The following is a 24,160-nucleotide window of genomic DNA, read 5'->3' as shown; positions in this document are numbered from 1 at the left end:
CTATCTTTCAAGGCTGACTTCAGAAGCAGCCTTTTCTGACTGAAGGGTGACCTGGCCACGCTTCTCTGAACCCAGACCCTTAGACTGTAAAATGCAGACCCCAAAGATGTCCTAGTTTCCCTTCCCAACCTAGGGTTCCATAACTATTCTGGATGTAGGTGCGTGTGCATCCATGCCTATGTATAGATATGTATGTTTGTACAGAGGCACATGTTTATGGAGGGCTTCCTGTAAGTCCTTGGCGGGCAGGGGTCCTGTTGGTGTCCCACTGGAACCCACGGCGTGTGCACACCCTGCAGGTACTTTGTCGATACTTGTCAATATGTAGGATCTAAACTGACTCTGCACCAGTGGCCCTACTCATCTCAGTCCTTTTGGCAAGGACAGGTCAGGTGGACACAGGAAGGGACAGTGATAGGCTGTAGGTCACACAGTGCACCAGTGACCAGGCCAGAGTGGGGGTAAAGGCAGCCCTCTGACCTGCCAGCACAGAAGGTGCTTTTCTCCCATTTATCTCTCTTGTCTCTAACTGCGTGGACCAAAGGGAAAGCTTTAGAAAACTCAGGTCAATATAAGTAGATTTTCCCTCCTCTTTCACTGCTCTTTTATTTTTTATTTTTTTTAAGAACAGGTAATATGACCCTTCCTTTCCTTTCCTTTACAGAGATTTTATTCCTAAATGAATTATGAATAATTAAAACTCCACTCCATTTGTTCTAATTGTTGTTAATTGAAAAAATTAAAGATGCATGTGCTGCACTGGCCGGGTGGCCCTGGGAGAAGCCGGTAGACGGCTCAAGAGGAGATGTGCCAGCGCCTCCCAGGCCTGCTGCCAGCGCTACCTCCAGAGGGGCATGTGGTCAACCACTGTGAGCACTCCTCTTGCCTGTCCTCACCACTTACAACCAAGCACACCGAGGGTATGATGTCATTTCTCTCCTTATCCACACTTCTCTTTGCCCATGTAAAAGCCAGGAGGTGAAAGAACTGTATTTATCATTAAAACGTGGGGAAGCCTCACTCATTTCTCTCCAGTGGCTTTCCAAGTGATCCAGGTCCCAGGTGCCAGGGTGACCTGATGGGTGTGAGATGTGACATCTTCCAAGGACACTGTATAAAGTCTCAAGTCTATTGCCCAGACTAATCACACCACCCACCCCTACCACCAGAGCTGACAGGTACAGACCCAGAGCTGAACAAAGCAAGGTCTCTACCCTGGAACCTGGGCCAGGTGTGTGCTAAGTCAGCTTGGTGGGCTTCACCCCTGTCCTTTTCCTCTGAAATCCTCTCTGTCCCCGTCTGCTTAGGCTCGTCAGGCCACCCCCATTGCCTGCTTAGCCCACAACTGTAAAATGTTTGTTGACTGAATAAATCCTGTCCCCAGGCTGGGCTAATGCAAAGTCAGAAGCAGTTAGCCATTGTATCAGGCAGGATACGCTACCTATTGTCACAAACAACCCCAAATCCCGGTGGCTTCACACAGTAAACATTCGTTTCTCATGACCCCCTCATACAGCACTGCTCTGCAGGTGGCTCTTCTCAAGCAGCAACTCAGAGACCCAGAGCCCCTCCTTCTAGCATCCTAGCTTATTCCGTGCAAGCTCCCTGGAGTGTTCTCTACTTGGCGGTGGATAAGGAAAGAAAATGGCGGATCCCCTGCCAAAGCCTGTCATCATTCCTGCCCTCTCCTCCTCGGTAAGACTCCAGGGATGCTTTCTTCCAGGTCTTCCCCCACGCTGGTCCGTTTAGCATGAGCTCTTGCAATACCTGATCTCCTTGGAGTCCTTATGGACGATCTCGCGTGACTTCAGGCCCACTCTGAGGAGGGCTTCTCCTGCACGCTCCATCTTAATAAGCTTCCTTTGACACGAGATGAGCTGCTGGGGTTGAAACAAGACCCCAGGCTACAGGGAGAGAAACTGCCCGGGGTTCTAGTCTTGGCTGGTGCTCCTTTACGTGGTGAGCTGAGCCTCCTGCCACCAAGGCCAGGCTGAAGTTTCACTGGGAAGGGGAGCGACCCCTTCCCAGGCAGGCACGTAACATGTGAGGCCGATGAATTCGGCTGGTTCCCCAGAACTGTTGCCCCACTGGAGTTTTGCTTCCCTTAGGCACTCCTGTGGGAGAAGGAGGGGAGATTCACGTCCAGGAACCCGGGGAGAAACACCTTCTAATGAGTCCCTTTCCTCCTTGGTTTGTGAGCTGCTGGCTCAAAGTCATGCCTTGCTGTGAGCTCTGCTTTCTGCATTTCGCTTCCCCACCTTTAATACTCCCCTGATCCAATTTCCTTTGCAATAGATAAATAAATAAATAAATAAATAAATAAATAAATAAATAAATAAAAGTGTTTTCGTTGAATACAAACCTACTCACTGCAAGGGGCCTGGGTGGCGCAAACTATGAAAGATTCGCTCTTCGTCAAAGCAGTCAGTCCTTAATCTCCACACTTTCTTCTTCCCCACAGTCTGCCTTGATCATGGAAGTAAAACCACAGCCTCCTCTCCCTCAGGGAGCTCATTCCCAGAGGGACAGACACTAATAAACCCCAATGCCAGTGGATCTCACAGGCACCAGGCATCACAAGCATTAGAGCCACGCTGGGGCCTGGAGAAAAACAGGTGGGGTGGTCCAGGCAGCTTCCCCCTGGAGTTTGGTTTTCTGTGTGTCTCGACAGCCCAGGAAGTCACCTTCGAGATGTTCCACGGTGAGAATGGTGCCCTGTAAAAGGAGCGGGAAGCAGGCACCTCTAACCACTGGAATTGATCAGTGGGCCCTCGGTTCGCTGAACCTGCTTCCTATGAGAGCCCCTGTGGCCCAGAGATGCTGCTGTGAGCGCTGCTCGCACTGACCCCGCCTCCAGCATTACCTCGACAGGCTCCCAGTACCTCCCATCCCATTCCAGGGAGGGAGCTGCTGCATCCCCAAGTCCTCCCCTGGACTGCAGACTGGCAGTGCCATCACCTGCTGCCAGGCTTACTCATGGATGAAGGCCACAGCTTTGAATGCAACGCTCTTCAGAACAGCACTGGGAGTGTCCCCCACCTCCTTCAGGGGACTGAGCCCTACTTTTCCGCCTTTTCAGGAACATGTGGGGAAAGAAGAGGCAGTCGGGGGAATAATCACTGTCCCATTCGGTGCAAATCCACCAAGCTTGGTTAATCGAGGTTGAATTGGAACTACCTGCATATTTTCTTTAATGCAAATGCATATGGAGCAGGTGTTTTCTTATTGGTTTGACTCAATCAACCACCCACTGATGAGTCCACAGGGCACCCCAGCCCTGCTGAGCACAGTGGGCTGGGGATGGATGTGAAGACATCTCCCTGCCCTCCAAGAGCTCCATCTAGTTGAGTCAACCAGACACACACCTGAAAAATGAGATGAAATAAGAGCAATTTAAGGCCAAATGAGACTGTTTAAGGGAGGCAGAAAGTAAAATTACAACAAGAGCTGCTATTCTTGGAACGCACGCCCACCGCTGTGCCTCAAAAATCTTTAATCTTCACAACAACTTACTGAAATAGGTATTATTCACCCCGGTTGGCAACGAGAAAACTCATGCTTAGAGGGGTTAAGTGATTTTCCTGAGGTCACACAGCCAGTAAATGACAGAGATGAAATCTAAACTCCTAAAAGCCTGTGCTTCTACCCAGAGGACACATGCCAGTGGAGAGAAGACCCCAAGGCAGAGCTCAGCTCAACATAAAGACATTGCTACTAGCCCAGTGATGGGATAGGCTGAGTAAATGAGCCCCCGGCCCATGAGAGGTTCATAGGCTGCAGGGTACCCTGGTATGTAAAAGAAGAATCTGAGCCTCAAAGGAGATTAGATAAATACATTCCAGATGGGAGATGCCATAACTGTTAGGGAAGTAGGATTTGGAAGAGCTAGAATTTAAGAGGAAGGTCAGGAAGGTGGTAAGTGTGTCAGCCAAGATGCAGAGGTAGGGATCACAGGTGCGTCTGAGGGTAGTAAGTGAAAACTGATTGGCTGAAGCAAAGACCCTGTGTTGGTCAAATCTCCCCTTGCAATGGGCAAGGTCTAGCAAGGCGATGGGGTTGGGTTAAGAGGACCAGTGATTAGAAGTGGCCAGGAAGATTTGAAAAGGTGGGAAAGGTAGGGAGAAATGAGTGCCACATTCTCAACAGAGTCATGGCACAAAGAGAGAAAACTCAATTTCCGCCTTTAAGAGCCAGGAGCCAGCTATCTGCATCCAAAAGCGAGGGGTCAGGTCACCACGGGATCAGACACTGGAAGCAAGAGCCAGGCTGGGGGTCCTTGGAAATGCTTCTGGCTGCAGCATCCACATCACAAGTGGTATTCCTGCAGCTGCATGGGTTAAAGGTGCAGGGGGCTGGGGGCAAACAGTGTTGAGAGGGGCAGACCCACTTCTACCCAGTGGGGCTGGCCTCAGGGGACAGACTTACCCCCGAGGTGCCCCCCACCCATGGTACAGCAAAGCCCTCGGAGGATGAATAGAGAATCAGCCCGAGACCAGAACAGCCCATTCAGTCCAGAGCACGGTGACACGGCGCCTGTCCCAGAACATCCATCTGGGCAGAGGCAAGCAAACTGCAGCTCTGAATCTGCTCTTGGCCATTTTCTAGAAATGGCTTCACTGGTTTCACTTGTTTAAAAAAAAAAAAAAAAAAAGGAAAGGAAAGGAAGGAATATGGTCCAGTTCCGAGGGCTAATTGCCTTTGCTCTCAACTAGAGCCCATGCTTTTTCCGGCAAACATGCTCTCCTGTCGCTGTGCCACCAGACCCACTCTCCATTTCCAATCAGCCCTGAAAACAGCCCTTGATAGAGATAATAGGAAGAACAAAGAGAAATTCAGAGGAGCAGAGAGAGGGAAACAAGTCATGCCTAACAGGCAGCCCTGAAGTTGTTTTCATAAAGAACCCCTCAGTTAGTCCCTGATTTGTCTCCAAACAGCGAGGCGTTCAATAAATCCCAAGAAACAGACTTGGACCGAGACCAAGGGTTCTCTGACTTTTTTAGGTCATAGACTCATTTGAGAATCTGGAAAAGCACAGACCCTCTCTCTCACCAGGAAAATGCACATAAACACATATTCCATATACTAATTCAGGGGCTCAGAAACTCCACCGGAAGCTCCAACCACAGACCCTAAAGACCCTAGTTAAGAACGCATGATATAGGCAACCTCTTTTTTAAAGGCTCTCCTACTTATTTCTCCCTCTCTCTCTCTCTTTCTCTCTCTCTCCGAGCATATGTGTCTGTTTATAAGGAAAAGGTTGAGCTACATTTCTTCAGGCATAGTCTAAGGGATTTTTTTTTAATTGTTCGATTTGAAATTTTGTAAGTCTTTCTGCAAATAACTGAGGGTGAGGGTCCAAAGAAGGGGGGTTGGTTCTATGTGAGCCATTCTCAGCAAAGACACTCACTGAGGGAGTCAACCCTCAGCCTTGGCACTCTCCCCTGCAGGCCTGAGCAAGAACAGGTGTATCACTAAAAGGCTAATACCGGCCACGGGGTCTGGAGGGGCTGTGGGAGCCCGGAGCCTCACACCTGTGGAGAATGGTCTATGCCAGGGCTTCGCAAACTTTACTGTGGATCCAAATCACCTGGAGGTCTTGTTAAAATGCAGATTCTGCTTCAGCAGGCCTGGGGTGTGGCGGAGATCCTGCACGTCTAACAGCATCAAGTGATGCTGCTGCTTTGAGTAACAAGAGTCTATGCGATGATCAATTCCATTCTGGGTCTGAGAGCAGGGACAGAAGAGGGGCTGAGGGATAAGAAGGAACTAGAATATCAAAGAGAGAAGAACTCTTAGAAATGTCATAGTTCAATCCTATCGTTTTACAGATGGGGACACTGAGGCCCAGAAAGACTTGTTCAAGACCAAACAGCTGGCTGACAGCAGGGCCAGGATGCAAGTACAGATCATCTGACCTCCTGCCCATCTCCACCTCGCCCTGGGTTCTGGTGAGAACCGGACAGCCTTCCTCTCTGGATTCCCAGGTCATCCCAGGCAGTACTCTGTCTCAGGCCTGCCCTCTAAGAGGCCCCCACTCAGCCTGGCACAGACCCAGGCACATGCAGGTGTCAGGGGGCAACTGTGATTCAGCCCACGAGGGACAGAGAGGCTTACCTGGGAGCAGCGCTAACTCGGGGCCTCTCCCTACACACTACAGACTGTCAGCCTAATAGGCCTGCGCCGATCGCCTGGGGGAAAGTCAGTTCCAATCAGGCCACGACCCGTGGCCAGCAGTCAAATGCAGGGTGAAGGCAGGAGATGTGGCCTCTGCAGGAAGCCAGCCTGGCCCTCCGCCTCTCTCAAACAAGCTCACGCGTGGAGAAGGGGGAAAATGAAAACTGGACTTTCCCACCGCCAGCAACAAGGCCCCCCTTGGTCCTTAATGGTCCTTAATGGTCCAAGAACACCATTAAAAAGATACTGCAGGGCTTCCCTGGTGGCGCAGGGGTTGAGAGTCTGCCTGCCGATGCAGGGGACGCAGGTTCCTGCCCCAGTCTGGGAAGATCCCACATGCCGTGGAGCGGCTGGGCCCGTGAGCCATGGCCGCTGAGCCTGCGCGTCCGGAGCCTGTGCTCCGCAACGGGAGAGGCCACGACAGTGAGAGGCCTGCGTACCGCAAAAAAAAAAAAAAAAAAAAAAAGATACTGCAGTTCCCTTGAGACCCTGAGCTGCAAATGGAGAACCAGTGAATCTTTAGCCAATGCAGGCCAGCCTCAAACTCCTGGCTTCCGATCCGTGACCACAGCCTCAGAGTAAATCAGGCAGGTCCCTTCTGAAGACAGAATCTATTCCCCTGTGCCTGCTGATCCTGGGCCACAAACACCCATTTAAAAGCATCACATGAGACACTGTGAAGGCCATGCCACGACCGAGACCATGGGAATGCCACGCTGTCCTCAGAAACACATGTGCAGGGGCAGGGGTGCATCCCTAAGCAGTGACTCAAATTAATTCCACAAACCAGTAAGCACCTACTGTGCGCTACTCTACACTCTTTGCAGTTTCAGGGCCAAGGCAACTTGCCTGAGCTGGTCTCATCTCACATAAACTGAAACCAAAGCTTCTCTGTTCCACTTTCTTAATCACACAGAAACACACAGCATAGATTTGGGGGTGATGCAGTCAAATTTAAAAGCAGGTGCCTTCAACAGCCTTTCAGAAAACATGCGACCACCATCTGGAACTCTTCAGTTTGCCCCTCTCCCACTGGAGAACATCCTCTCCACCTCCTGTTGCTCCCAAATTTGACACCATGAAAAAAAAAAAAATCAGCGTCTAGCCCGCAGTTCGCAGAATCAGACCTCCCTGCCCCTTTCCCCGAGAGGCATGCTGGAGTGACTAGTTCCCCTCTGAGTCCTGGAGAAGCACCAGTTTCCTCTGATGTTACTAGTACCCACAGCTTAGGATTGATGCGAAAACCACAAGATCATTCAAGTAAAGTACTCAGCATGGGGCTGGCAGAGAGTAGGCCCTCAATAAACGGCAGCTATTATGACCATGGTCCTGATGGAGGGAGTAGAAAAGCGGACTCAAGTACCCAAGAGCCACCATTGTTTCTCGACTCTACCAGCCCCAAAATGTTCTACTGAGACAGGATATGTCAGCGGACCACCCCGTGTAGGAGGCTTTGAGACAAGGCCTGACTGGTGCCGTTGGGCTGCAAAGGCTGCTGGTGTGAATGATGTGCTCTGGTCTAGGAAAGCACAACAGAAATTACTTTGTCAATCACCTCTGAGGGAGGGGGTCTGCCAGAAGCATAAGACTTCAATGGTGCTGCCATTGGAGCGTCGTCTTTTGTAGAGACTATTTTTAGCATAAATACTGTACACTCTGTTATATTGTCAAAACTGACAGATGAGCGTTCTCGTGGCACCCACAGACCATGCATTCAATTGGGAAGATGTTAAAAAAACGTTAGATGAGCTTCTCCCAACCGTGGCACAAAGAGTTGCTATGTATCACACACCATGGCCACTGATATTCATGACAGGTGCCTCTGCCCTCTGCCCTCTGCCATAGGTGTCCTGGCCTCTGAACCCTGCAGCTGGAATTCAGACTCGATTCCATGATGGGCGCATCTCAGTCGAACACTCAGCCAGGAGCAACTGAGTCCAGGGAGTCCACTGTGGCAAAGCATTTGCAAAAACTATATTACAGGTAAGAGGTAAGAGGTGTACTATAGGTAAGACGGGATGAGAACTCCATAGTCATTGGGGGCCTGGCAAACGACCTGTGATTTCTCATCGTCCAGTCTCACAGCCCTGATGCCCTCCTTGGTCTCCCCCCAGGGGAGCCACTGCTTGGGGACAAGCAGGGGGCAAGAAAGTCAGTACATCTATCACACAGGAAGACCCAGATCACTTCTCAGGTCCTCCTGAGACTAAGGAATTCTTTGTCTGTTTGGTTAGTTGGTGTGACGTTTTCGTTTTCTAGCCTCCACTCACTATGTTCCTCTGACGGTATCCCTGCACCATAGTGCCCAGCATGCTATACTCTGCCCAGAATGCTTTTTCCCCCTCTCATCACCCAGCTAATTCTACTCACTCTCTAGAGCTCTACAAGAACGTCACTTCCACAGCCAGGCTGTCTCTGGCCACCCAATTTAAGAGAGCCCTTCTACGATTCACTCTCAGAGCGCCCTGCACTTTTCCTACAAAGCATGATAACAGTTATGGCTTATTTGTCTCCCTTATTAGCTTGCAAGTTCCCTGAGAGCGAGGACATGCCTCTTCTGTTTGCTTCTGTTTACAGTGCCCAGCACAAGGCCGGGCACAGAGTCCAGCACAGAATAGAGATTCATTAAGCGATACTCACTGAGTCAAATGAATGAATGAAGGATGGATGGATGAATACTTAAGAGGGGCCCAAGGATCGTCTAGGCTGAAAGCCTCCAAAATTCTTCACATTCCTTAATCCATTGCATTCATCCTTAGAGAGGGAGAATCTTTTATCACCTAAAATGGGTGAAATGCATGCCTCTTTGTGGGGGAAAAAACCATGAGCAAATGCAATCGTCTGCCCTTTGGATTGACCAAAGAAGGGCCCAGGGAAGGGGAGGACCCAAAAGTACCTTTTCAGACACTGAAGGGGTGCAAGCAGATCCACGCGAGGCCACTTCAAGCCTTGACACCCTAAATTCTAGGATTTCCAGTCTGCTACCGACAAATGACAGATGCTGAGGGCTCAGTGGGCCTGGCTCAAGCCTCCTTCTCCTTCGCTCACTGCGTCACCGCAGGGGCCTGTCCCCTTGCTATTCCTCCCCGCTCCCCTGAGAGGTGAGCTCCCAGCTCTCGCCAGCATCACCATAACCAGATCCATGGCCAGGCATCGTCAGTCAAGGCTACTTGGTCTTTGGTTTGATCACGATTATAGGAACAGTATTTTTCAACAGGAGGGCAGATCAACAAAGGTACTATCGCACGACATAGAAGAATAAAGACGCGAGTACAAATAGAGAAGAAATAGTGAGGGACGGTGCTGCCTGCTGCAGACGCTTTGGATCTGGTCCCATTTATTTGTTCATCTGCATCCCAGAGGGGCCGGGCACAGTGATAGGTACTGGCTGGTGGAAAGGGAGAGCTGGGTCAGAGGATGCACAGAATAAGCAGGCCCAGGACTGGCGGGCACTATAAGGCCAGTAAATCATGTTACTGCAACTGAGGCAGGCTGGGAAGAGCCCAGGGAGGGCTGGCATCCCTGGAACATTCTTCTCTCCCCAAGGGTGGGAAATTACTAAACAAGCGGTGTAGTCAGGCACAGTGGTTGAGGGTCCGCCTGCTGATGCAGGGGACACGGGTTCGTGCCCTGGTCCGGGAGGATCCCACGTGCCGCGGGGCAGCTGGGCCCGTGAGCCATGGCCGCTGAGCCTGCGTGTCCGGAGCCTGTGCTCTGCAACGGAAGAGGCCACAACAGTGAGAGGCCCACGTACCGCAAAAAAAAAAAAAAAAAAAAAAAGGTGTAGTCAGGCATGCCGGCAAGTGGGCCATCAAGGACTGGATTAGATCAATGTGATAAACCATAGTAACAAATTGAAGGAGAAAAACCATATGATCATCTCAATAGATGCAGAGAAAGCTTTTGACAAAATTCAACACCCACTTATGATAAAAACCCTGCAGAAAGTAGGCATAGAGGGAACTTTCCTCAACATAATAAAGGCCATGTATGACAAACCCACAGCCAACATCATCCTCAATGGTGAAAAACTGAAAGCATTTCCACTAAGATCAGGAACAAGACAAGGTTGCCCACTCTCACCACACTTATTCAACATAGATTTGGAAGTTTTAGCCACAGCAATCAGAGAAGAAAAGGAAATAAAAGGAATCCAAATCGGAAAAGAAGAAGTAAAGCTGTCACTGTTTGCAGATGACATGATACTATACATAGAGAATCCTAAAGATGCTACCAGAAAACTACTAGAGCTAATCAATGAATTTGGTAAAGTAGTAGGATACAAAATTAATGCACAGAAATCTCTGGCATTCCTATATACTAATGATGAAAAATCTGAAAGTGAAATCAAGAAAACACTCCCATTTATCATTGCAACAAAAAGAATAAAATATCTAGGAATAAACCTACCTAAGGAGACAAAAGACCTGTATGCAGAAAATTGTAAGACACTGATGAAAGAAATTAAAGATGATACAAATAGATGGAGAGATATACCATGTTCTTGGATTGGAAGAATCAACATTGTGAAAATGACTCTACTACCCAAAGCAATCTACAGATTCAATGCAATCCCTATCAAACTACCACTGGCATTTTTCACAGAACTAGAACAAAAAATTTCACAATTTGTATGGAAACACAAAAGACCCCGAATAGCCAAAGCGATCTTGAGAACAAAAAACGGAGCTGGAGGAATCAGGTTCCCTGACTTCAGACTATACTACAAAGCTACAGTAATCAAGACAGTATGGTACTGGCACAAAAACCAAAAGATAGATCAATGGAACAGGATAGAAAGCCCAGAGATAAACCCACGCACATATGGTCACCTTATCTTTGATAAAGGAGGCAGGAATGTACAGTGGAGAAAGGACAGCCTCTTCAATAAGTGGTGCTGGGAAAACTGGACAGCTATATGTAAAAGTATGAGATTAGATCACTCCCTAACACCATACACAAAAATAAGCTCAAAATGGATTAAAGACCTAAATGTAAGGCCAGAAACTATCAAACTCTTAGAGGAAAACATAGGCAGAACACTCTATGACATAAATCATAGCAAAATCCTTTTTGACCCACCTACTAGAGAAATGGAAATAAAAACAAAAATAAACAAATAGGACCTAATGAAACTTCAAAGCTTTTGTACAGCAAAGGAAACCATAAACAAGACCAAAAGAGAACCCTCAGAATGGGAGAAAATATTTGCAAATGAAGCAGCTGACAAAGGATTAATTTCCAAAATTTACAAGCAGCTCATGCAGCTCAATAACAAAAAAACAAACAACCCAATCCAAAAATGAGCAGAAGACCTAAATAGACATTTCTCCAAAGAAGATATACAGACTGCCAACAAACACATGAAAGAATGCTCAACATCATTAATCATTAGAGAAATGCAAATCAAAACTACAATGAGATATCATCTCACACCAGTCAGAATGGCCATCATCAAAAAATCTAGAAACAATAAATGCTGGAGAGGGTGTGGAGAAAAGGGAACCCTCTTGCACTGCTGGTGGGAATGTGAATTGGTACAGCCACTATGGAGAACAGTATGGAGGTTCCTTAAAAAACTACAAATAGAACTACCATATGACCCAGCAATCCCACTACTGGGCATATACCCTGAGAAAACCATAATTCAAAAAGAATCATGTACCAAAATGTTCATTGCAGCTCTATTTACAATAGCCCGGAGATGGAAACAATCTAAGCGTCCATCATCGGATGAATGGATAAAGAAGATGTGGCACATATATACAATGGAATATTACTCAGCCATAAAAAGAAACGAAATTGAGCTATTTGTAATGAGGTGGATAGACCTAGAGTCTGTCATACAGAGTGAAGTAAGTCAGAAAGAGAAAGACAAATACCGTATGCTAACACATATATATGGAATTTAAGAAAAAAAATGTCATGAAGAACCTAGGGGTAAGACAGGAATAAAGACACAGACCTACTAGAGAACGGACTTGAGGCTATGGGGAGGGGGAAGGGTGAGCTGTGACAAAGCGAGAGAGAGGCATGGACATATATACACTACCAAACGTAAGGTAGATAGCTAATGGGAAGCAGCCGCATAGCACAGGGAGATCAGCTCGGTGCTTTGTGACCACCTGGATGGGTGGGATAGGGAGGGTGGGAGGGAGGGAGGGAGACGCAAGAGGGAAGAGATATGGGAACATATGTATATGTATAACTGATTCACTTTGTTATAAAGCAGAAACTAACACACCGTTGTAAAGCAATTATACCCCAATAAAGATGTTAAAAAAAAAAAAAAAAGGACTGGATTAGAAGGAAGAGAAGATGCACCAGGCCACATGTGCATGAGAGAAAAAAGGGAAGCGACCAAGTGGGAGGGGAGAAGGAGTTAGGTCCAGAAACCTTGACAGGAACTGCTCCTTGTAGAGCAGAGGACATCAGAGCTTGTTGGAGCCCAGAGATCCATTCCCAGGTAAAGGGTGGGGAGGCGTGGGAGATAAAATCCCCGGTCATCTCACAAGGCCCACAGATGGCAGAAAATCCTAACAGGAGGAGGTACAGGGGAGGCCAGGAGACAAGGTGGCAGAGAGACAGAGAGACAGAGTTCACTGAGAGAAAGCTGCTGCCCAGGTTGTTACCAGGCATGATACTGGCCTCCTGTGGGTGGATCCAGCCTTGCCCCCAGCTCTGGACAGTCACTAGTCTCCTTTTTTTTTTTTTTTTTTAATAAACTAGTCTCCTTCTGTGAGGAGTTCACTACCAAGAGCTGTGGAAGGTCCCAGATTGTATCCTCTTGCAAGCTCACAAGTTAGCCACAGTTTTACAGACGTGGGTAGAAAACGTGAGACCCTTGGATCAGAAGCAAAGCTCTTTATTCCTCACAGTCCAGCAGGTAGCACGAGCATCGCGTCTGCATTGGTGCCTCTGGTCCACCCATGGGGACAACGTGGAGGGGCCTAGAGGGATGCTGCACACACAGTGGGTTTGCTCCACAGCTGACGGAATACAAGCTTAGGAAACCTGAACCTTTTAAAATGGGCATCAACCTGCCTGAGGGAGATATTGTCTTTACTGGAGAGTAAAAATACCGGCCATCTGTTCCTCACCCCAGAGGGAGACACTGTCTGCTTCTTCCAAGGCTGCGTGCTATACAAATATCCCCAAAGACAGAATCTAGAACAAAGGCCGTCAGTGCCTCTGCTCACAAGACTTGCAGGAATGCAAGAAACCCCCAGAGAATTATCTCCCAACACTCACAAACTGCAGAGAGATAGACTCCTACCCTCCCAAGACAGCTCCCATCTCATCCCTGGGAAGAGCACAGGATAGAGCGGGCAGGGATGCTTCAGGAAGAGAAAGTCCTCACGCCTGATCTTGAGGGATGGCAGAGACAACCTCACGCTATGGTTGGCTCGTCCTGAGGAACGCCTCCTCTATTTCACTATTCCTCCTCTATTCTTCTATAATTCCACTTTAAAACATGGGTCTGCCAGGGTACAGAGAGGCAAGGAACCGCGCGTGAGCAAACAGAATTCGCCCTGCCCTCCTCCAGGGAAAAAGATGCTCTAGAGTTTTTTTAAGATTGCCTAGAATCTGAATCACATTCGAAGCCATTCTCTGGCCACTGAATGAGCACCCGTTACAGCTCCCAATCTCCTTCCACTCTGTCTGTGGCACATGGCATTCCACCCCGCGGTAACGGTGTCCCCGGAGTTCTCCAAACACAGCCTGGAGGGTCCTGCCCTCCAGGTTCACGCCCTGAAGCAGCCAGAGGGGTAAGGGGGCCTGCACATGTGCCTTTCTCTTCACAACAGGCAAGTGGTGAGAAATTTAGAACTGGGTCACCTACCTGGCTTATCTTCTGCCCTCATTGAGAAGATTAATTCACAAACCTTGCATTCAGAAGGCAGGTCAGATGGCCATTTCAATGACTCCTCAGATCATTTTACCTTTACCTATGGGGGCCCACCCAGCAGCCAGGATCACTCAGGGTCACTCTTCTGAATTATAAGTAAGTCACAGCACATGACACCACCAGCCCTTTCTCACAGATTTTAGAGCAGAGATGCACATGCCACAGTACAGGATCCCCCATGTGAATAGCCCCCTCCTAGGAGCTCTCTCAAGGTTTCCACAAGCCCCTAATCTTCTGTCCCTCTCCCCAGGATCTCTTAAACAAATGTTATACGTTCAATTATTGCATTGGCCTATTTAATTGATTTATATGCACTTTAAAAAGCTTTACACTGTGCAGGAAACACATCTATCATAATCCTTGACTGAATTGGAGAAAGGAGAAGGGAAAAAGGGAATTAAAATTTATTGAGCACTTATTATGTGCCAGGTAATACACAAGGTACTTTACATACATTACTGAGTTTAATCCTCACAACTGCCCTGTGAAGTAGGTATTTTTTCCTACTTAGCAGATGAAGAAATTGAGACCTATAGAGGTTAAGGGACTTGCCCACAGTTACAAAGCATCAGCTGGAAGAAGCAGGACTCAACTGCAGCTCTGATTCCAAGCTAACATGTACTTCGGGGTTTAAATACCAAGTGTTTCTATAAAAAGTTACGAATAAGGAATGCACCCCTTATTGTAGCATTGTTTCATTGAGGAAATAAGATCCAATTGGCATTGTTCCCTTGAACCACGTCTTTTACTACAACTGGACATGCCCAAGTGCACCATTTCACACTAATGGGGGGATGGGGAGGGATGAGGAAAGGGCCCCTGAGGGATAAGGTAGGGGTGTTTACAAAGCCCAAGAGTTTTCTCTCTGAACACTAACACTTCTTAGAAAATTCTCACTATTGAAAAAACTCTTCAACTATTTCTACTCAATGCCATTGTGAAGGGGTATAGAGAACATTCGTTCATCCAACAAGGGTTTATATATGATAAGTCACTGTGTGTAGGTACAAGGAGACAGCAAAGAACCAGACACTCATGGTCCCTCAGAGCCCACATTCTAGAAACTAAAGTGGTGCTCAAAGTCTGAAACAGCCAGTTAGGCACATCCCTGAGCAGACAGAACAGACACAGGTGTCAGTGCTGGGCAGAGTCCAGGGGAGGCGACAGCTGATCCAAGACCCAAGTGACAAGAGGAGAAGCCCTGTACCTTCCATTCATGACAGAGGTGAGCACTGTCAGTCCATCACGTGCGGCCCCAAGACCAAAGTAAGTCTTGATCTGTTAGTCTGGGTTCTCCAGAAAAACAGAACCAATAGGATGAGATAGATGATAGATAGATAGATAGATGGAGAAAGAGGTTATAAGGAATTGCTTAATGACATTATGGAGGCTGAGAAGTCCCGAGAGCTGCAAATTTACAAGCTGGGGACCCAGGGGAGTGAATGGTAAAGTTCCACTCCAAGTTCAAAGGCCTGAGAACCAGAAGAGCCAATGGTGTAAGTTCCAGTCTGAGTCCGAGTCCAAAGGCAGGCGAAGGACAATGTCCCAGTTCAAAGACAGTCAGGAAGAAAAGCATTCCTTCTTCGTCACAGGAGGGTCAGCCTTTTTGTTCTATTCAGGCCTTCAGCGGATTGGATGAGACCCACCCACATTGGGGAGGGCAGTCAGCTTTACTCAGTCTATCAGCTCAAATGTTAATCTCATCCAAAACACCCTCCACACACCCAGAACACACCCAGATTAGTGTTTGACCAAACATCTAGGCATCCCACGACCCATCAAGTTGACACATAAAATTAAACATCACACTTGGGCAAGTATTTACCCCTTTACTAAGTAGAACCAGACTGCTGAGTTCTTTGATTTTTCATCTGTTTTGTAGTTTTTCTGTCTCTTATTACTAGACTGTCTGCTGTCACTGCTGACGGTCACTGCCCTTGCCCACAGAAGGACCTCTCCTCACTTCTAATTCAATCTGGGTTTGAAAAACAAGAGTGCTATTCTAGTTGGAATTTAATAAACTTGAAGGAATCCACAGACGTGGAGGTGAAATGCTTGAGATGTAGAGCAAATATTTTGTGACATCTCTCTTATCTTCTCACAGGGAACTTTTTTTTTGCATCTATTCTGATTCTTAGAGCTGTGAGCTAGATAAGGCAAGTTACCAGAGAACATGAAGACTTTCTGTATGAGGATGAGTCAAACAAAATTGAAATCACAGGGGCTTCCCTGGTGGCGCAGTGGTTGAGAGTCCGCCTGCCGATGCAGGGGACACGGGTTCATGCCCCGGTCCGGGAAGATCCCACAGGCCGTGGAGCGGCTGGGCCCGTGAGCCATGGCCACTGAGCCTGCGCGCCCAGAGCCTGTGCTCCGCAACGGGAGAGGCCACAAAAGTGAGAGGCCCACGTACCGCAAAAGAAAAAAAAGTTGAAATCACAATAGAGGGCAAGTCATGGGTAGAAATGTTTTCACAACTTCAGGGGTCAGTTTGGTATTCAGGAATCACAAAACACAACAAATGTGAAAACAGGCAGCTAAACAGAACCAATCCTCCTAGCTTTCTTGTCTATTTAAATTATCCTAGGAAGAATAATTTCCTCCAAAGCCAACAGAATGAATCTTCACTGTGACTTCCCAGGCAATAAGCTAGTCAGATCCTACCAAAGAGTTTCCAGAAACAATGGGTTTTTTACTTTTAAAAATGATCAGAACTTTCAGGACTTAACACACACACAGAAGTAGCAACCATTCTGCTTTGGCCCCATTTTATCACGTGTGAGTGTCAAAATTTGTATAGCTTCAAATCAACAACAAGGAGCTGTAATTTTTGTGTTCGTTTGTTTAAAATACCAGCAGTTTTCTTTTTGCTTGTTTAAGCTTCATTTAATTCACGCTCCAACCTGCCCCTCTTTGATTGCATTTCCAAATCCTAAATAAAAGTGATAACTCTTTCTGCCAATTGTAACAAACTGCTGGTGCCAGTTATTGCTTTTTGAAAGAAAAAAAAAAGCAAAAAAATCTTTTAATACTTAGCTGACAGCTTTATCCAAAAGGGGGGAGAAAACCCTGGCCTTTCAAAGCCACCCGATATATCTGTAACAACCTCTTTACTGAGTTCATGTATCTTCTTTAGTGTTCTTCATAAACAGGCTATTGGATCTCTCTAGCCTGCAATGTGAAAAACGAAAAAATTTCCTCCCATCCATGCCTCTCTTATCTCCTAATTGTTTTGTTCTGAGGTAGGGGAGACCCTTATAAATGTCTCTCCTATTTTATATGTCCTCTCCAAGCCCATTCATGCTTTACTCCAGGGCTTTTGACTCCTGTTCTGTTTCCGCCTGAACCTCTATCTGCTTACTGTTCTCCACATCAAACCCCACGAAAGTGTTTGAGATTTCATTTCAGAGGGTGATGTAAGAGAGATAAGAGTCAAAGGCATTTGAAAAGCCACTTTCCAGCGTGTCTGTGCTGCGTAGGTTGGAGGGAGAGACGCAGCTTACCTGACATCACAGAGAACATCCTCGTTCAGGTCTGCGACGTCCACTTCTCTTCTCTGTTCTTTCCAGAGGGCTCTGCAGCTGTGCGTTCTGCTCCGGCTGCTGCAGCTTCAGAGGCTCCTCCATCTCTCTGAGCTCCAGCCTCATCATTGTCCCCAAGAAGCTGAGGTCTGACCACAACAAGAACAGCCCTTGTCAGGGACAGGCAGGTCTGAGCACCTGTGGAATGGCTTGTTGGGGAGGAGGCAAAATTCGTCCATGTGGTTAATTGTCCTATAAATGTAGGAGATGCACATTCCAGGAAAAGGTCATGGAAAGGAGTCTGGAGGGGGAAAAAACTGCTCACTAAATCTCAATTCCTTGATGATATGCCTCAGAGTGAGCATCTCAGACTTGAGTACTGGAGCAGTTCCATGCAATAAAAAAAACCATGAACACTCATTAGTTAGGCTTGGCTGTGATACTGCTGTGTAACAAATAATCCCCAAATCTCAGTGGCTTACAAGAGACATTTCTTTCTTTTCACTCTTGGGTCCGCAGGTTGGCTGAACTCAGCTAGGCTTGGGTTAGGTCTGCTCCATGTATCTCTCCATCGTGGAACTGTGACTCACACAAGGTATACATATCTCATGGTGAAGGCAGGAGCACCAGAGGACAAGCCCAAACATTTGAGGCCTGGGCACACCCCCACTTCTGTGCACTGCTTACATGGCCATGATGGAAGTGAGTGAGGCAAATGAGCATACACCATCCTGAGGAGGAAGAGAGAGGGGATATTGAGTGAATATTTGCTCAACAACAATCCTCTCTACCACACACACACACACACACACACAGAGAGAGAGAGAGAGAGAGAGAGAGAGAGAGAGAGAGAGAGAGACTTACAAGGTCAAAGAGAACTGCTTTTCAGGGAGGCAACAGTCCTGCAAAATAGGAATTGCCTGCTCTTCCTACCTGCCCCTGGCTGTTTGCAGCAGTTCAACAAAGACATTTTTGGATCTGGGACTGAAAGCAACTTTAAATGCCATCTAGCCCTACATCTTCACCACAAGAAGTTTCTAGTAACAGCTCCAGTGACAGGGAGATCACTTTCTTCAAGGCAACCCACTCCAAGCACACAAAATGAGTCTCCTTCTCCAGTATAGCAATGCCTCAGATGTCAGTGGCCAGCTCTTAGGTATCCCCTAAGCCTTCTCTTCTCCAAGTGAAAGGCCCTGGGTGTCTTTCCCTCAAAGCCCATGGTTCTGAGTCAGTTTCCTCCAAGCACGTGCTATGTGTTAATGCACTTCTCATGTTGGGAACCAGAGCTCCAGAACCACAACATTCGTATAAGCGGAGCAAGGCGATCCTCTCCCCCATTCTGAGCCAGCATCCACCCGACAGGAACCACTCATATGTCTTCCTCAGGTTGAGCTTAAAGTCACCTCAAGTCGAAACAGTCTTACATGTGTTGCTGAACCATTCATCAGTCAACCAATCATGGAGTGCTTAGGATACAGCCTGCATCCTGCGACGTGCTGGGGACACTGTGGTCAACAAGGTTGACGTACGTAGTTCTGGCTCTCGTGGAGGCTACTTGGAGAGACAGATAAGAAATAAGTAAAGAGGGGGCTTCCCTGGTGGCGCAGTGGTTGAGAGTCCGCCTGCCGATGCAGGGGACACGGGTTCGTGCCCTGGTCTGGGAAGATCCCACAGGCCGCGGAGCAGCTGGGCCCGTGAGCCATGGCCGCTGAGCCTGCGCGTCCGGAGCCTGTACTCCGCAACGGGAGAGGCCACAACAGTGAGAGGCCTGCATACCACAAAAAAAAAAAAAAAAAAAGTAAACAGACCAAAAACTAAGAAAATGGAAATACATACTATGAAGATAAAGAATAGATAATGGGAGGAGGGAAAAGGGAAAGCTGTATGAGATACGGTGGCCAGGGAAGGCCCCTCCAAAGAGGTGAATCCTGAAGCCCGGGGAGAAGGCCGACAGGAAGACGACAGGGAGGAGCCCTGGAAGCCGACTGGGCAGGATGCGGGCCTGCAGGATGAAGGATGGAGATGTGAAGGTAGTCCGGGTGGCCAGGCGTGGTGAGTGGCGAAGGGGGCACAAAAGCAGGCAGAGTGTCAGCAGGTCTGCTTGGCCGTGAAGGGAGCAGAGTGTATTCTGAGCACAGCAGGAAGACACTGACGTGCTTTAAGCAGCAAAGGGCACAACGTGACATGCATCTTCAGCAGAATCCCTGGCATTCCGAGTGTGTGCATCCAAGTGTGTGCATCCGAATGTGTGCACCTGAGTGTGTACATCCGAGTGTGCGCACCTGAGTGTGTGCATCCGTGCACGTGGATCGGTGCAGTCTTTGTGGAGAGAAGGCCCAGCCGGATAACTTGATGTCTGTCCCAAATGAGTTTCTCTTTGTAAATTTAGGCCCCTTGGTCCAGCCTGTCGGCCAACAGCCAGATTTTCCTTGCAGCTCTGTGCCACCAGCACAGGCCAGACCAGGAGGAAATGTGACTCTAATGGGTGAACAGCAGAGCCCTTGGGCACATCGACTGAGATAGAAAAAGTATAAAAACCTGACAGAAGAACTTTAAAAGCAGAGCCTTCAGCAACCATGATTTTCAGGAACAAATGGTTCATCTTCCTAAACACCCAGCCCAATGTTGAGGAACAGATCCTGGGTGATGAGCAACAGGGATATAAAACTTCACCTTTGGGAAACAGAAATGCAAAGCACTGTCCTAACCAGATGAGCTGGAGCCTGCCTGCAATCAGCCAGAAACCCCTGGAGTCTTGTCTGACTGGGAGGAAGAGGTCTCTGTGCCCTGCTTCTGCCAGACTCACCAACACGTCTGTGTGACCCCTGCTTGGCGGGCTGGTGCTCTGCCCAGTGGGGTAGCACTGCTTCCACCTTCTCCACCAGCCATCCCCGTGGGTCACTGCACGGGTCTGGACCATGCAGACAGGATGAGCAGAGACCAGAGGACTAGTGAGGAAGTAGGGGGCCCTTCGAGCACAGCTGAGTGGGCAAGGACACTTAAGAATCTGACCTGGGGGGATAAAGGAGAAGCTGTCAGCATAGATGAAACAGGCAGAGGAGATTCTGTGGATAATTAGAGGCTTAGAGTTACCTGGGACTCTCTCCTGAGCCCATGTGCAGGAAGGCTCTTAGAGATGCAGGAGACACCTGCTGATTTGCTAGGAGCCAAGCAAGGCCAGGCAAGGCTCACCTGACCAAAAAAAAGAGACAGAAATAGAGATATTTAGATACATATAGGTATATAGATATCTATAGATACAGATGTTTAGATAGATAGAGATATTGATACAGATGTATCTTCCCCAGAACACATCTTGTTTTCAGTGAGTGACCTCCCCCAAGGAGCCAGGAGCTCTGGAAAAGGAAGTAATGACTGAGACCCACACCTGGAGACGGGCACAGCTTTTGTGGGGGACAGAGGTAAAGAGAGCGCCATGCAACTGAAGGATGCTCCAACTCACCCCTTGCTTTTCTCTGCTTCCTCCCCTGCCCAGCCTCAGGGGTACTCTCTCCTTTGTCCCGTTGTATCCTTCTTCCTTACTCCAGCCTCCTGGTCTTGTCTGAATAACACAAAGACTTCAAGGGTCAAACCCAAATTATCGAGAAGGAGGCGTTTCAAACTTCTTATCCTCATTACATTTTTCAGAGAGAAAACAGGTTTTCAATCAATATGTACGGTATAATCCTATCTTTAAAAATATATTATTTATTACTATAAGGGGCAGAGTATATGTGCATATAAACAGAGGTGAAAAAAGTCTGACAGAACACAGGGGATTTTTAGGGCAGTGAAACTCTGTATGATACTGTAAGAGGGGGTGCATGTCATTATACGTGTTTCCAAATCCACAGAATGTACACCACCAAGAGTGAACCCTAGTGTGAGCCATGGGCTCTGGGTAATAATGATGAGTCAGTGTCAGTTCAGCAGCTGTAACGGATGTCCCCTCTGGTGATCGTGGCGGAGGCTGTGCAGGTGCAGGGCAGGGAGTATGTGGGAACCCTCCATACCCTCCTCACAATTTAGCAGTGAACCCAAATTCACATCAGGTTTTTTTCTTTAAAAATATAATCTTTATATTTTTAAAACTTCAGCAGATATTTATCAGACAAATCACAGTCTTCTGAGTTCATTCACTCCCTTGGATATTTATGGGGACCTCCTGTGTTAGACATTTTACCAGAATTGAGTATCAGAATTTAATTAATTTAAGTGATTTACTTTTCTTTCTTCATTCTCTCTCTTTCTTCTTGCTTATCTCTCTTTTCTCATTTTGCAAGTCAACATGTAATGATAATGAACCAAAGAAAAAGAGTTTCAGAGCAGGCCTCCTCCTTTCCCAGCTCTCACACCCCAGGCTAGGCATCCTGGTGGAGAAGCTTCAGACTTCTGCTGTAGTGTTTGGACATGAAGTTCCTGCTCTGCTCTTGGCCCTGGAATCCCGTCGGAGCTCACAGGAAGCCCTAGCCGGCCTCCCCAGTCCCCCAGGAATCCCCGGGGCTAGGATTTGGGTGGCTGTGAAGAGCCCTGTCATCTCACCGAGGTAATATGGCTCTCAGTTCATGCAGCACTGGAGAGGGGGCAAAGGAGACAAATGGAATTTCTGCTCAGTGAGTTGATGATGATAATAAATAAGGTCTTTTCTCCAAAGACTTGAAATCTGTTGGCTCATTTCAATGCACAAAATTATTCATTTAAAAACTCCTCCCCACAGGCTTGAAGTAGATGGGGGATTAGTAATCATTAACCCCATTTTGCAGATGGAGAAACCAGGACCCAGCAGGAGCTGGAGCTCATAACCACTGGCAAAGCAGGTGTGCTGACTCCCCGGCCACTGCCTTATTTGGAGGGGGTGCAGACACAGCCTCAAGCTGGTACTGGAAGCACAGGCCCAGAAGGTCATGGCTGTATCCTCAAGAGTCTATGTTGAATTCTCCACCTATTCCTCTAACTGCTTCCCTCCTCTGACTCTGAGCTCCCAGAGGACCCGAAAACCATTTCTTCCTCTTTCTCTGTCCTCCCAAGACTGAGCAGACTGAGGGCAGGGTCCAGACACTCCCTCTGCTTCCCTCACGCTGAATGTGCTCAGGACAGGGCTCCCCAAAGGCCCCCGATGCTTGATGATCAATGATGCATGGATCGGCTGAACCGTGGCGGAATGACTTCCCTGGTCCAGGCTCTCATATTTGCCAGGAGAATACTGCCTGGGAGGCAGAGGCAATCGTGTGGCTCCGAGCAGGGAGAGGACATCCTTCTCCTGCTCTGCCTTTGCCTGTCAGAGCTTCCAGCCTCGGGTAACCATGGTAATCACCAGCATTAACCACGGCAGTGACAGGAGCCTCCGCAAGCCAGCTCTGACCTGCTCCCACTGCAGATGGTGCCCTGGCTTCCTGCAGCACGTCGGTCCCCAGTTCGTACCCCTGCTGCCTGTACCCAGGGGCTGCAAAGGATGGTCTGCCTAACAGACCCAGGAGTCAACGCTGGAGAGAGAAAACAGCCCTAAGCCTCCTGCACCATCAGCAGGACCTGGGTCAGAAGAGGTCGAGGATGTGGCCCAAGATCTTAGGGGCCATGATGGTGGTGCCCAAGGACCAGGGCTTATTCCCTGCACTCCCCGTCCTGTCCCAGCCCTGCCTTCAAAGATGGCAGCCATCAGCTGTCACCACAGGAGGCCAGCCTGACCTGAACCTATGGGTGCCCCTCAGGGCAGGAATTAGGGGCATCCACAAGTAAACTTCTGCTGCCCTTGACTTAAGGGCCATGCCGGAAGAGCCGCAGCTGAGCCATTCTTGCGAAATTTCGGTGCTGCCCCTCTGATCCTGCCCACCGTGCCCATCAGCTGCACTGCTCCACGTCTGAGACATCGGGAGACAGCTTACCATGTCCCCAGGTCTTCATACCAGGGACACGTCCTACCAGCCCGGCCTCACTTCTTCCTAAGCCCTGCTCCCCATCTCGCCCTCCTATGAAGCATTAAACTTTTTTCCAGGTGGCACGGAGCTGAGGCACTGCCCAGAACCCAGGGGCCCGTCCTTTGCAGCTCTGAGGGCCAGTCCAGACTGCCCACGGGGGACAATCAGAGGCCTTTTCCCAGGTCCTCGGGTGAGGGGAGCAAAGGACAGCTTCTGTGAGCTACCAGAATCCCTGCCGCAGCCGCCCCAGGGTTTGCAACAGGCTTGTGGCCGCATCCGGGACTCAAGGGCTCTGCGAATTCCTGACAAACAACACTAAGGATGGTTGAGCCCAGCTGCTCCTGAGAAATCTTTAAATGGGAAAGGGCCAAAGAATGAGTTTCCCAGGAACCGCTCCCCGAGCCCTGGCTGCCGCCCAGCCTGGCTTCAGCCGGGAGCCCAGCGCGGGTGACGGAGAACGACGCGGCGCTCCCTCTAGCGGCGAACCTCCCGCACAGCGCCTCCCGTCTGCCGGCGAGCCTTCCCGCGTGCAGACGCTCCCCGGGGACCGCGCTCCTGTCCTGTCTCCCGAGTGCAAGTGGTGAACCGGTCAGCTCTGAGGAGCAGGGCCGCCTCACCTGGGCCAGAGGAAGGTCCGTGCCCCA

General features: G+C 48.7%; 1 long non-coding RNA gene across 1 annotated transcript in view; it reads right to left on the bottom strand.

Annotated features, from left to right (window-relative positions):
* LOC109551210 (uncharacterized) overlaps window positions 1-24,160 on the bottom strand; it is a 277,287-nt gene that overhangs the window by 222,853 nt on the left and 30,274 nt on the right. Inside the window, exons 2-4 of the long non-coding RNA XR_012325791.1 lie at window positions 21,065-21,163; window positions 20,695-20,793; window positions 17,584-18,332 (exon numbers count right to left, since the gene is read on the bottom strand). This is a non-coding gene — a long non-coding RNA (uncharacterized lncRNA). The remainder of the gene's footprint in view (window positions 1-17,583; window positions 18,333-20,694; window positions 20,794-21,064; window positions 21,164-24,160) is intronic.

The sequence above is a fragment of the Tursiops truncatus genome, chromosome 14 (assembly GCF_011762595.2).
Source record: "Tursiops truncatus isolate mTurTru1 chromosome 14, mTurTru1.mat.Y, whole genome shotgun sequence".
Classification (NCBI taxonomy): domain Eukaryota; kingdom Metazoa; phylum Chordata; class Mammalia; order Artiodactyla; family Delphinidae; genus Tursiops; species Tursiops truncatus.
This window is presented reverse-complemented; position numbering and strand designations above follow the sequence as displayed.